Genomic DNA, 12,695 nt, shown 5'->3' on the forward strand with positions numbered 1-12,695 from the left:
ACAGGCCCCCGTCTCTGGGCCTCGGTGTCCCTGTCTGTGACGTGTCCGGGGAGGAGGACCCGGGAGTGAGGAAATGCCGAGGCCAGGCCGCACCCCCCGCCCTCCCTGCTCAGCCACGAGCCACCGGCCCAGAGGGGCAGGGCTCCGCAGGTGGCCTCCATCGCTGCGGTTCCCAGGAGCCCCTCCCCCTGCCTGCCCCGCCGGGTAGACGTGCGGAGCAGCTCCTGCTGGAATCTGGCACGTGGGAGTTTCATTAGGTTCTCCTGGAAGCAGGTTGTCCCTGGAGACCTGCTCCCTCGGGGACCTGAACGGCTGCCACTTGCCAAGGAAGAGTCAGCTCCTGCCCGCGGCGGTGCCAGCTTTCCGTTTTAATTAAGAGCGTTTTTAGCCCGGGCGGGCGGAGGCTCCCAGAGGCCCGGAGCCTCCCACGGTGCCCGCAGGAACGATGGATGGGCGCCAGCCCCGTGCCCAGGGCCCCGCCTCTGAGCCCCCACGGCCCACGGGCTCCCGTTCTGCAGGTGGGGCGGGGGGTGCTCCTGGGGGGGCTGCTGGGAGGCAGGAACCACCAACGATGACACAGAAACCGCACAGACCCAGTACTGTTTGCCCTCGGTGCAGCCGGCCCGGCTGTCCCACCGCATCACTCGCCACCTCTCGTCCTGCGGCTTCACAGCCGCCCCAGCTGATCGCCCTGCCCTCACAGCCAAGGGGGTGCAGTGGTGTCCCCCCAAAAGAATGTCCACCCGGAACCTCAGAGTGGGGCCCTGTTTGGAAATAGGTCTTTGCAGATGTAACTGAGGTGAGGATCTCGAGACCTGACCATCCAGGGTTAAGGTGGGCCTTAAACGCAACGTCCTTAAAGATGCACAAACACACATGCGTGCACACACATGTATGTACACACGTGTGCATGTGCGCACACACGCACATACACTGTGTGAAGACAGAGGCACAGATTGCAGCGACGCATCCTCAGGCCAAGCAAGGCCAAGGCTGCCCGCCGCCAGCAGGAACCTCTCCTCCGTCTGGTCCTTCGGCCTCCTGGTGGGAGAGGATCCACCTCAAGCCCCACCCAGGGGCCCCCCTGTGACAGGGGGGTTGGGGGGGACAGGGAAGGGGTTCCAGCGCCTCCTCCCCCATGGAGGGCTCCCAGGCTGAGCTCCCGGCTCAGCCAGCCCTGGGCACAGAATCTGTTTTCCATAAACACTGTTTTGAACCGAATTTCACTTTTCTCACCCAAGGAGGGTCTGGAAGGAGAGCCGACGCAGGGCGGGGTGCGGGAGGAGACTGGTTTGTGGAGTGTTTTCCTTTTTTCTGGCGCTCTCTGTCCCCCCTGACTCTCCCCTAGTGAACTGGGCCAAAGGGCTCTGCAAGTGGGTTTCTGCCCCCCTGGGGGGGGTGGGGGCGGAGAGGGAAGGCAACAGGTACCCTGGGGCTTGGAGGGCAACAGGCAGTGCCCTGAGTCCGGGCCTCCCAGGTTCCCTACCCAGCCCTCACACTGTGCCCTGTCCCCCCAGCCCTCACACTGTGCCCTGTCCCCCCAGCCCTCACACTGTGCCCTGTCCCCCCAACCCTCACACTGTGCCCTGTCCCCCCAGCCCTCACTGTGCCCTGTCCCCCCAGCCCTCACACTGTGCCCTGTCCCCCCAGCCCTCACACTGTGCCCTGTCCCCCCCCCAGCCCTCACTGTGCCCTGTCCCCCCCCTCACACTGTGCCCCTGTCCCCCCAGCCCTCACTGTGCCCTGTCCCCCCAGCCCTCACACTGTGCCCTGGCCCCCCCAGCCCTCACACTGTGCCCTGTCCCCCCAGCCCTCACACTGTGCCCTGTCCCCCCCAGCCCTCACACTGTGCCCTGTCCCCCCCAGCCCTCACTGTGCCCTGTCCCCCCCCAGCCCTCACACTGTGTCCTGTCCCCCCCCAGCCCTCACACTGTGCCCTGTCCCCCCCAGCCCTCACTGTGCCCTGTCCCCCCCCAGCCCTCACACTGTGCCCTGTCCCCCCCAGCCCTCACTGTGCCCTGTCCCCCCCCAGCCCTCACACTGTGCCCTGTCCCCCCCAGCCCTCACTGTGCCCTGTCCCCCCCCAGCCCTCACACTGTGCCCTGTCCCCCCCAGCCCTCACACTGTGCCCTGTCCCCCCCAGCCCTCACTGTGCCCTGTCCCCCCAGCCCTCACACTGTGCCCTGTCCCCCCAGCCCACACTGTGCCCTGTCCCCCCAGCCCTCACACTGTGCCCTGTCCCCCCCAGCCCTCACACTGTGCCCTGTCCCCCCCAGCCCTCACTGTGCCCTGTCCCCCCAGCCCTCACACTGTGCCCTGTCCCCCAGCCCTCACTGTGCCCTGTCCCCCCAGCCCTCACTGTGCCCTGTCCCCCCCAGCCCTCACACTGTGTCCCTGTCCCCCCAGCCCTCACACTGTGCCCTGTCCCCCCCAGCCCTCACACTGTGCCCTGTCCCCCCAGCCCTCACTGTGCCCTGTCCCCCCAGCCCTCACTGTGCCCTGTCCCCCCAGCCCTCACTGTGCCCTGTCCCCCCAGCCCTCACACTGTGTCCCTGTCCCCCCAGCCCTCACACTGTGCCCTGTCCCCCCAGCCATCACTGTGCCCTGTCCCCCCAGCCATCACTGTGCCCTGTCCCCCCAGCCCTCACTGTGCCCTGTCCCCCCCAGCCCTCACTGTGCCCTGTCCCCCCCAGCCCTCACACTGTGCCCTGTCCCCCCCCAGCCCTCACACTGTGCCCTGTCCCCCCCAGCCCTCACACTGTGCCCTGTCCCCCCCAGCCCTCACACTGTGCCCTGTCCCCCCCAGCCCTCACACTGTGCCCTGTCCCCCCCAGCCCTCACACTGTGCCCTGTCCCCCCCAGCCCTCACACTGTGCCCTGTCCCCCCCAGCCCTCACACTGTGCCCTGTCCCCCCCAGCCCTCACACTGTGCCCTGTCCCCCCCAGCCCTCACACTGTGCCCTGTCCCCCCCCAGCCCTCACACTGTGCCCTGTCCCCCCCCAGCCCTCACACTGTGCCCTGTCCCCCCCCAGCCCTCACACTGTGCCCTGTCCCCCCCAGCCCTCACACTGTGCCCTGTCCCCCCCAGCCCTCACACTGTGCCCTGTCCCCCCCAGCCCTCACACTGTGCCCTGTCCCCCCCAGCCCTCACACTGTGCCCTGTCCCCCCCAGCCCTCACACTGTGCCCTGTCCCCCCCAGCCCTCACACTGTGCCCTGTCCCCCCCAGCCCTCACACTGTGCCCTGTCCCCCCCAGCCCTCACACTGTGCCCTGTCCCCCCCCAGCCCTCACACTGTGCCCTGTCCCCCCCCAGCCCTCACACTGTGCCCTGTCCCCCCCAGCCCTCACACTGTGCCCTGTCCCCCCCAGCCCTCACACTGTGCCCTGTCCCCCCCCAGCCCTCACACTGTGCCCTGTCCCCCCCAGCCCTCACACTGTGCCCCTGTCCCCCCCCAGCCCTCACACTGTGCCCTGTCCCCCCCCAGCCCTCACACTGTGCCCTGTCCCCCCAGCCCTCACTGTGCCCTGTCCCCCCAGCCCTCACTGTGCCCCTGTCCCCCAGCCCTCACTGTGCCCTGTCCCCCCAGCCCTCACACTGTGCCCTGTCCCCCCAGCCCTCACACTGTGCCCCTGTCCCCCCCCAGCCCTCACACTGTGCCCGTCTCACCCCCCCCCCCCGCCTGGCTGGGAGGGGCCTGCAGGGGCCTCCCCAGGAGCTACCCTGGCCCCGCCCCCAGGTGTCTGGGAACAAATGACGGAGCCCATTTCCCTGTCAGCTGCCCAAACCAAGCCGTTGCTGTGGCCTGGCCGTGGCCCCTCCGCATCGCCATCGCCAAAGGAAACCGCTCAGGGAGGGACGGCGTGGGCCTTTCTGGCACCCGGCACCAGCACCGGGGCCTCCCGCACCACCCAGCCCTGTGCCCAGCGCCCGTCCCCAGCCAGCTCCCCAGCTCCTGCAGCCCCACCGCCTTCACTGGCAGGTCCAGCCTGGGTTCTTCCTCCTAAGGTCCCCTCCCCCCAGCCTCTCCCTCATCGCAGCGACATGAGCCAGCTCAGCCCCTGTGCGAGGGACAGAGCCCTGGCCGACAGCGGCACCCTCTCCTGCTCTGTGAGTCTGCGCAGCTAAGGCCTCACTGCTGCCCTCGCCGGTTGCACAGCCCTGCAGCCTCGAGCGGGGGTCGCCCACAGCCAGTGCTGGGGGTTGAATCGTGTCCCCCAAAAGATATGCTGAAAGCCTGCCCCCGGTGCCTGTGCCGGGACCTGGTTTGGAAATAGTCTTTGCAGAGGAATCAAGTCAAGACGAGGTCGTTAGGCCCGGCCGGTGCGGCTCAGTAGGTGAGCGTTGATTCCCGGTCGGGGCACGTGCCAGGGCGGCAGGACCGACCCCCAGTGGGGGGCCGTCAGGAGGCAGCCGATCAATATTTCTCTCTCATCGATATTTCCATCTCTCTGTCCCTCTTCCTTCCTCTCTCTCTAAATTCAATTTTAAAAATGTGTGTGTGTGTGTGTTGTTGTTGTTAATCCTCACCTGAGGCCACATTCCCATTGGTCTTTAGAGCCATAGAAGGGAGGGGGAGAGACAGAGGGAGAAACATCGGTGTGAGTGAGAAAGACACAGCGACTGGCTGCCTCCTGCACACGCCCCGACCAAGGCCGGATCGAGCCTGCAACCGAGACCAGAATGGAACCAGGACCCTTCAGTCCAGAGGCCGACGTTCTGTCCACTGAGCCACACCGGCTACAGCAATAAAAACATATTTTTAAAAAATGAAGTCATTAGGGTGAACGCCGGTCCATTATGACTGTGTCCCTGTGAGAAGAGGAAGAAGGCCATGTGGTGATAGAGTGGACGGGCCACAAGGACTCCGGGGGGCAGGGGTCCGCCCCCATAGGCTGCAGAGGAGCTGCTGACACCCTGACTTCAGCCTTCCTGCTCTAGAACGGCGAGATGAGTCTCTGTGCGTCAAGCCCCTGTATGTGGCGCTTGGCGACAGCAGCCACAGAGGCTCAGACAGCGGGTAGCGGACTGACCTGGGGTTTCAAAGCACCGGCCACCTCAAGGTGGCGACGATGATGACACTGGGTGCTTTACAGAGCTCCCAGCTGAAGACAGACCACTCCAGCCAAAGCCACATTCTGCTGCGCTTCCCCTGCTCGTCCTGTTTCCTTCACAGGGCAAGCCTGAGCCCGCCCTCCGTGGAGCCCTGGCATAAAACCCTGCCTCGGGCTCTGCCCTAAGACAACAGATGTCAGCAGAGGTCAGTTAGGTGGCTGGGTGCGTGGGAGCATGGCTAAGTGGACAGGTGGAAAGTGGACGGATGGATGAGGAAATGGATGGATGGGTGGGTGGGTGCATGGATCAGTGGACATGTGGAAAGTGGATGAATGGATGGGTGGATGGGTGGATGGATGGATGGATGGGTGGTTGGGTGGGTGGATGGATGGTTGGTTGGATAGGTGGGTGGATGGATGGATGGATGGATGGATAGATGGATGAGTGGATGGATGGATGGATGGATGGATGGATGGATGGATGGATAGATGGGTGGGTGGGTGGATGGTGGGTGGATAGATGGGTGGATGGATGGGTGGATGGATGGATGGATGGTGGATGGATGGATGGATGGATGGATGAGTGGACAGATAGATGGATGAATGGACAGATGGATGGGTGAATGGATGGGTGGATGGATGGATGGATGGATGGATGGATGGATGAGTGGACAGATGGATGGATGAATGGATGGGTGGATGGATGGGTGGGTGTATGGATGGTGGTGGATGGATGGATGGATGGATGGGTGGGTGGAAGGATGGTGGTGGATGAATGGATGGGTGGATGAATGAATAGGTGGATGGATGGGTGGGTGGATGGATGAACCAGTCCTTTCTATCTCTGACCTGACCTGAAAGCATTTCCCCAGTTGGGTGGAGATACAGGGCCCTGGGGACACCTGCCTCAGAGCCCCCTCCCTGTCAAGAGACAGATGAGAGCCCTCTGAGTCTTTTTTTCCTCTCTCAGCTTTGCCGGGGGGTGGGGGGCACCCTTCAGGCAGGTGACAGCTGGAAGCCTGGGACCCCAGGCTGTCACCCTCCCATGTGGCTGGGGAGGCAGATGTCCTCCACCCTCCAAGCTTCCGGCTGGAGATCTAAAATGTGAACCACTGGACAATGAGACCGGCCCTCACCCCAGGTGGGCCCCAGGGACCATGAGGCCACCTGGCCAGGCACCCCCACCACACCAGCTGCCGGGGCTGGGTGGGAGCACCCCTTTCCCCCCCGCAGCCTCTTTCATTTGCTTCTGCAGGAAGCATGCTGTGAGTGGGAAAAGCGCAGACCTCAGCATTTCCGCATCACAGCCGCAGCCCCGGGAGGGGAGCGAGGAGGGCGTGTGGGAAAGGGTGCCCCGTGGACCCGTCTCATTCCTGCACGGACTCCCTCCTGGCTGCTCCCTCCACCACCCATGCTGGAGGCCAGCTTGCCTCGGTCTCCCCATCTATCAGTCACATGGCCCAGAGAAAGATGAGGGGTCCTGAGGCTCCTGCCACAGAGCCCCGGCCAGCACCCACCGAGGCTCAGAGGGCACCACGGGCTCCTCCTCCCTGGGCCTGGGCGGCCCTGTGCAGGGGCATTAGGGTCAGGGAACCGGGCAGAAAGGCAGACTGTGCCCCGTGTGGGCCGTCCACGTGCGTGTGTGGGCACGTGTGCCCCGCGTGTGCGCTGTGTGCGCCTCATTCCTGGGGCAGAGAGACGCTCCCGGCAACGGGTAAACCAGGACAGCAGCACTGTGTGCTGGGCCCCCGCTCCTCCTCAGCACAGCGTCACAGACGGGGACACTGAGGCCCAGAGAGGATGTGCCTCCACGGACCCGCAGTGTGGAGTGCAGGTCTCCAGCCTGCAAAGGGGAGACACCCACCCCGGGCCCTGCTTCCCAGCTGTGCAGCCATGGCAACGGCGGCGGCAGGCAGAGGTCCCCGGCTCCTGGCAGAGGTGGCTGGCAGTGCTGGGGGGGGGGCCCTCCTGGCACAGCTGGAGGGGGCTCCAGGAGAGGGGATGGGGTGTCCCTCACTTAGCCACACCTGTCTTCCCATTTCTGCAGGCTCTGCTGACACCTGCTGGTCACGCATCCCATCACCATAGCAACCCAGCTGGGCCTCCCAGCTCCCCAGCCGGTGAGGATGGTGGCGTGTGGATGCACAAGGTGGGCCCATCGCAGTGCCATGCCTCTTCTGGGCGCAGCTCCCGTCACTCCCCCTAAATGCTGTGCTCCCACCCCCACCTACCCTGACCTTTCTTCGAGCCACACCCAACCTCAGCCCACCTGTGTCTCCTCTTCCACCCCCTCCCACTCCTGCCTGACACCCCCAATGCTCAGAGCGTCTGCGCCCAGCCCCCAGGCCTCACCACAAGCTCCTAATCGGGAGCCCCAACGGAATCATCATCTCCTCCCAGGCTTCCATCTCAACCGTAGTGACCCCCCCCCCCCACCCACTGGACCCCCAGAAGGTGGGGGGACCTCCCAGCACCCCAGCTCCTCTGGTTGCCCCCTCCTCCATTCCTCTGCCTCAGGGATGGGGATAAACAAGAAACCCACAACCCAGTTGGCTAATAACTATCCCAAATTGAGTCCTTAGAGCAGTGGTTCTCAACCTCCTGGCCCTTTAAATACAGTTCCTCATGTTGTGACCCAACCATAAAATTATTTTTGTTGCTACTTCATAACTGTAATGTTGTTCCTGTTAGGAATCGTCATGTAAATATCTGATATGCAGGATGGTCTTAGGCGACCCCTGTGAAAGGGTCGTTCGACTGTCAAAGGGGTCGCGACCCACAGGTTGAGAACCGCTGCCTTAGAGGCACTACTGAGCTGCTGGATCAATCCTGACCTGAAGTCCACCTACACCCTTTGTTCATTACAATAAAGCCTCTTTATTGTTACGCTGGTTTGAGTTAGGTTTTCTATTATTTGCTCCCAAACACATCCTAACACAGGGGTTCCCCCAAGACTCAATGTAACAATGAGGCCCCTCAGAAGTCAGACAGACAGTTTCCAGGTGGCAGTAAAGCAAGGAACGCCTCTCCAGCATCGGGGAGGGTCAAGCTGTATTTTAAGAAGCACCAGAAGGCTGGGGGATTCAGCTCTTGGATCGCAAAGGCCTGCAATGCCTCGAGAGGGTGGGTGGGAGGCGTAGGTGGCCGGCCCGCCGGTGGGTCAGGCCCCTTGCCCACCAGATCTCCGGCGGAACAGCACCCAGCCGCTGCCCGGCTGGCCCGCGCCCACAGCGCGCCCGCCAACTCCCCCCGCGAGGGGGCCGCCAGCCTCCGCACCGAGCCCGCGGGAAGCCTGCCCGCGGTTAAGAGAGATTTCTTCCCAGCAGACATCACTCCGGCAGATCCAAGCTCATCTCCCTTCCAGAACAAGTGCTGTTCATTTCACTTCCTAAAATAACATTTAAAAACCGAAACCACAAACTGAAAAACAGGTGGGGCCGCATCAGGATTTGGCTGGAGCTCATGGGGAGCTGATAAGGAGCAGCCGGTTGCCGGGTAACAGCAGCGAGCCCAGGGGAGCGGTGCCCAGCGTCTCCGGGGCATCCCGCTGCCCACCAAGGAGCCGGCCGGGCATGCCCGGGCTCCCCAAGGCCCTTCAATCTGGAGAAGTCTCACCCTAAGTACGCGGGGCCACGGGAGACAGGAGGAGGGAGGAGGAGCCCACCACGAGGAAAGAGAAGGCCTCGCGGAGCAGAAATGCCCCCGCTGACGGCGCTCTGGGAGGGGAGCTGGGCATGCGAGTGCCGTGAGCGCGGCCAGGGTTTTCCTGGGGCTGCTGGCCCCACTGGAGACGCCGCAGGCTGAGCCCACTGAACCGCCGGCAGGAGGCAGGGGAGCTACTTGATCACAGGATCAGTGTCCTGTGGGAGCCCCTGCCTGGTCCCCGTCAACAAATGTGTTTGTAACAGGCTTGAAGTCTAATCCTCTGGCGGGTGCCGGGCCTGGGTCCCCCACCTGCCTGTCCCCCACCTGCCTGTTCCCACCTGCCTGTCCCCCACCTGCCTGTTCCCACCTGCCTGTCCCCCACCTGCCTGTTCCCACCTGCCTGTCCCCCACCTGCCTGTTCCCACCCTGCCTGTCCCCCACCTTCCTGTTCCCACCCTGCCTGTCCCCCACCTGCCTGTTCCCACCTGCCTGTCCCCCACCTGCCTGTTCCCACCCTGCCTGTCCCCCACCTGCCTGTTCCCACCCTGCCTGTACCCCACCTGCCTGTTCCCACCTGCCTGTCCCCCACCTGCCTGTCCCCCACCTGCCTGTTCCCACCTGCCTGTCCCCCACCTGCCTGTCCCCCACCTGCCTGTCCCCTGCCTGTCCCTACAGGGGCTCCCTGCCGCCTCCCTCCCTGGCTGTATTCTCTCTTCCTTGGAAGCAGCCTGTTCTGAGATAGCGCTTCTGGGAAACTGGGCTGAGAGTCTTGTTTGTGCAAAGAAAATGTTTTTCTTCCACAGACAAGTGCTGCGTTTACGCCCTAAATGCCTGCTCTGCTTGTCCTCCACCCCCCTTCCCTCTGGCATCTCCCCACCTCCCGCCAGCCGGGCAGGGTGGTGGGGAAGCAGGGCCTGGCTGGGAGCCGCGAGGGGGTCCAAGAAGGGGCCCCTCTGTGAGCTGGGGCCTCAGCAGGCGACATGGGCTAGAGACACACGGTCCCCGGCCCAGCAGGTGGTGCGGGCCTCGGTTTCCCGTCTCCGACAGGGACAGCAGCCCTGGCTCCAGGTCATCTGAGGAGACCACACCCGCGCACATGACCTCAGCAGGTCCAACCCCACGCGACGTGCAGGACCGACTGAGCTGGGCCAGGGAGACACAGAGGGAGCCCAGGGTGGGCCCAGGGGGGTGAGGGACCCCGGAGCCTGCGGCCCCCCAGTGGGCGCTGGGCCCTGCACCGCCCTGCCCTCCAGAGCGGGGGATCCGCAGGTCTGTCCCCCAGACAGTCACCGCTTCGCCCAGAAAGGCCCCGCCCCGTAAAGACAGGCGCAGGGAGAGCGAGTGCGTTCCTCACCGGGGCCTGTTCCGTCGCCGTGTGTCTCACATTTAGATTTTTAAACTCATTTAGGAACACAGTTCCCACCACCAGACACTTTCCAGACCCGAGTGATCTGCGGAGCCAAATGGGACTAGAGTCTCCTCCGCCTCCTTTGAGTAAACCCCGGCCCCCGGACCTCAGCGGCCGGCCCCACCCTGTGCCGGGCCACACCTTCCCGGGGACCTGACCATCGGGGAGGGGACAGATGCGAAGCCGTGATCCGTTCACCAGGGGGAGGTGCCCGTTCTTTCTGGGGCAAGCACAGCCGCGAGCCCGACACCCCCAGTTCTCCGTGACTCTGCACCCCCACTTGCGCCCCGAAGCGAGCGTGGCGCACACTCATGGCGTTCACAGGGATGCTGCCCGGCTCTGCTGTGCATCAGGCAAAAGGCTGGAGACACCACGTGTCCGATCCTCGCGTCAGCAAATGGCTCAGGGGAAACGGAAGCTGTCACGGGCCGGCCGGGAAGGTCGCGGGGGCAGAAACGCGCACCCGGTAGACGCGGGCCTGGCAGCGTGGCCGGGCAGGACCCGCTGGGTTCCGCGGTCCACACTTACACGTGTACGTCCAGGGAGAGGCTACAGCGACGCCGAGATAGTGATCCTGCGGTGAAGCTGTTCCCTTCGGTTTATCTGCACGCACCATGTTTTTAAATGAGCATTATTTCCTGAGGAAAAGAAGACGCACTGAAAAGCCCAATTCAGTCGGATGACGGCAGCAGCTAGAGTCCGAACAAGGTCCAAGTCGTGCAGAAAAGTAGGCTGTTCTGCTTGGAAGGGCTGGCCCTGGGCACACTCCCCGGAGGCCAGCGTCAAAGCCCCCCGCACTGAGGGACACGCGAAGACGGCTCCAGTCGCCAGAGGAGGACAGCACCCGCGAGGGGAACGCGAATCCAACCGGGAGACACCGGTACACCGGTCCCCGAGCCTGCATCAGACAGCAAGGCCCCCGCAGGGCCAGGCCCGGGCCCTGACCTCGGGCAGGAGCAGCCTCGTGGGCGCCTACAGAAGCCTCTCCTCGCGGCCCCGGGTCTGCGGCGGCGAGATACGCAGAGCGCTGGGAAGCACACATTGACTTGTATAAAAATAAAGCCCTCGCCACCCTCCCACAGAGCGTCTGTACATCGACGAGAAGAAAATGACAGAAAAGGGGAAATCCCCGTGGCCTTTAAAATATATAAAAAGCTCAATTTTAAAGGACAAAAAAAAGAAATAAAAATTACAAAACACACACAAAGAGAGAGAGAGAAAAGACGCTCAAATTTGTTCATGGAAGTAATGCTGAGTAAAATTACAATGAGATACTATTTCTCACCCACCGGCCTGGCAAAATCCAACAGTTACAGATCCTCCTCTATTGGCAAGACCGGGAAACAAAGGCCCTTGGACGTCGTTTGTGGGAATGTGAATTGGTCCCTGCCCCCGCCCCCATGGAAGACAATTTGAGCAGCATCCGTCAAAATTATAGATGTATATGCCCTTGGGCCCAGCAGCTCCACTGCTAGGGATTTATTTTAGGAGTGAAATGAGACCGGCGAGTTATTAATTTGCAACACAGTATGTCATCATGAAATACGGACAACAATCCAAATGTCCAAGCACAGAAAATGGGTTAAAGAAGTTGTCACCCACCCATCGGCGTGGCTCAGTGGTTGAGCTTCGACCTATGAACCAGGAGGCCACGGTTTGATTCCCAGTCAGGGCACATGCCTGAGTTGCGGTTCAATCCCCAGTGTGGGGCATGCAGGAGGCAGCCGACCCATGATTCTCTCTCATCATTGATGTTTCTCTCTCTCTCCCTCTCCCTTCCTCTCTGAAATCAGTAATTTAAAAAAAACAACAACAACAACAAACTAAAACCCTTAAAAAAAAAAGTGGTCATCCATCTACCCAGTGGAATATTACACAGCTGGAAAAACGGACTGGTCAGGACAAAAACAGTCAGGTAAGACCCTTTGAAAATTCACCCTTTAATAAAAGCAACAACAACAGAAACGATCAGAACCAACTTTTCCAAAATTCTGGAAATTAGCCAGAGACTTGCAGCAGCCTGGGAGTGTATTCAAGAAGAACGACTGGGTCTCGGGAGGACCAGCGCGTGCAGGGGCGGCTGAGGGACAAGCGGAGAATGGGACTTCTCACTAGGAATATCCTGGTATGTTTTCATTGTGGAATCACACAAGTGTGCTCCTACTCCAAAAATTACATTTAAAACAAAATTAGTAAAATAAGAATAATGTTTACAAAAAAGGCTGTGCCCAGCTGGGTGCTCAGTTGGTGAGTGTTGTCCCAAAGCGCCAAGGTTATGGGTTCAGTTCCAGTCAGAGCACATACAGGAATCGGCCAATGAAGCCACAGATAAGTGGAGTAAGTCAATGCTTCTCTCTCTCCCTTCCTTTCTCTATAAAGTTAATAAATAAGTAAAATACTTTTTAAAATGAAGGCTGGAGCCCAAGTCTGATCAAACCTCTGGATCGTTACTGATTGGCGGGACAGCGAGGTGCTAAGGCCCGCAGGACGCAGTCAGCAAACCCCAGGTCGTGGGGAATTCTCCCAACGGAAACTGTTCAGAAAAGAAAGGGAAGGACGGGAAGCTCTGGACAAGACGGAAGAGATCC

Source organism: Myotis myotis, unplaced genomic scaffold (assembly GCF_014108235.1).
Source record: "Myotis myotis isolate mMyoMyo1 unplaced genomic scaffold, mMyoMyo1.p scaffold_m19_p_6, whole genome shotgun sequence".
Lineage (NCBI taxonomy): Eukaryota > Metazoa > Chordata > Mammalia > Chiroptera > Vespertilionidae > Myotis > Myotis myotis.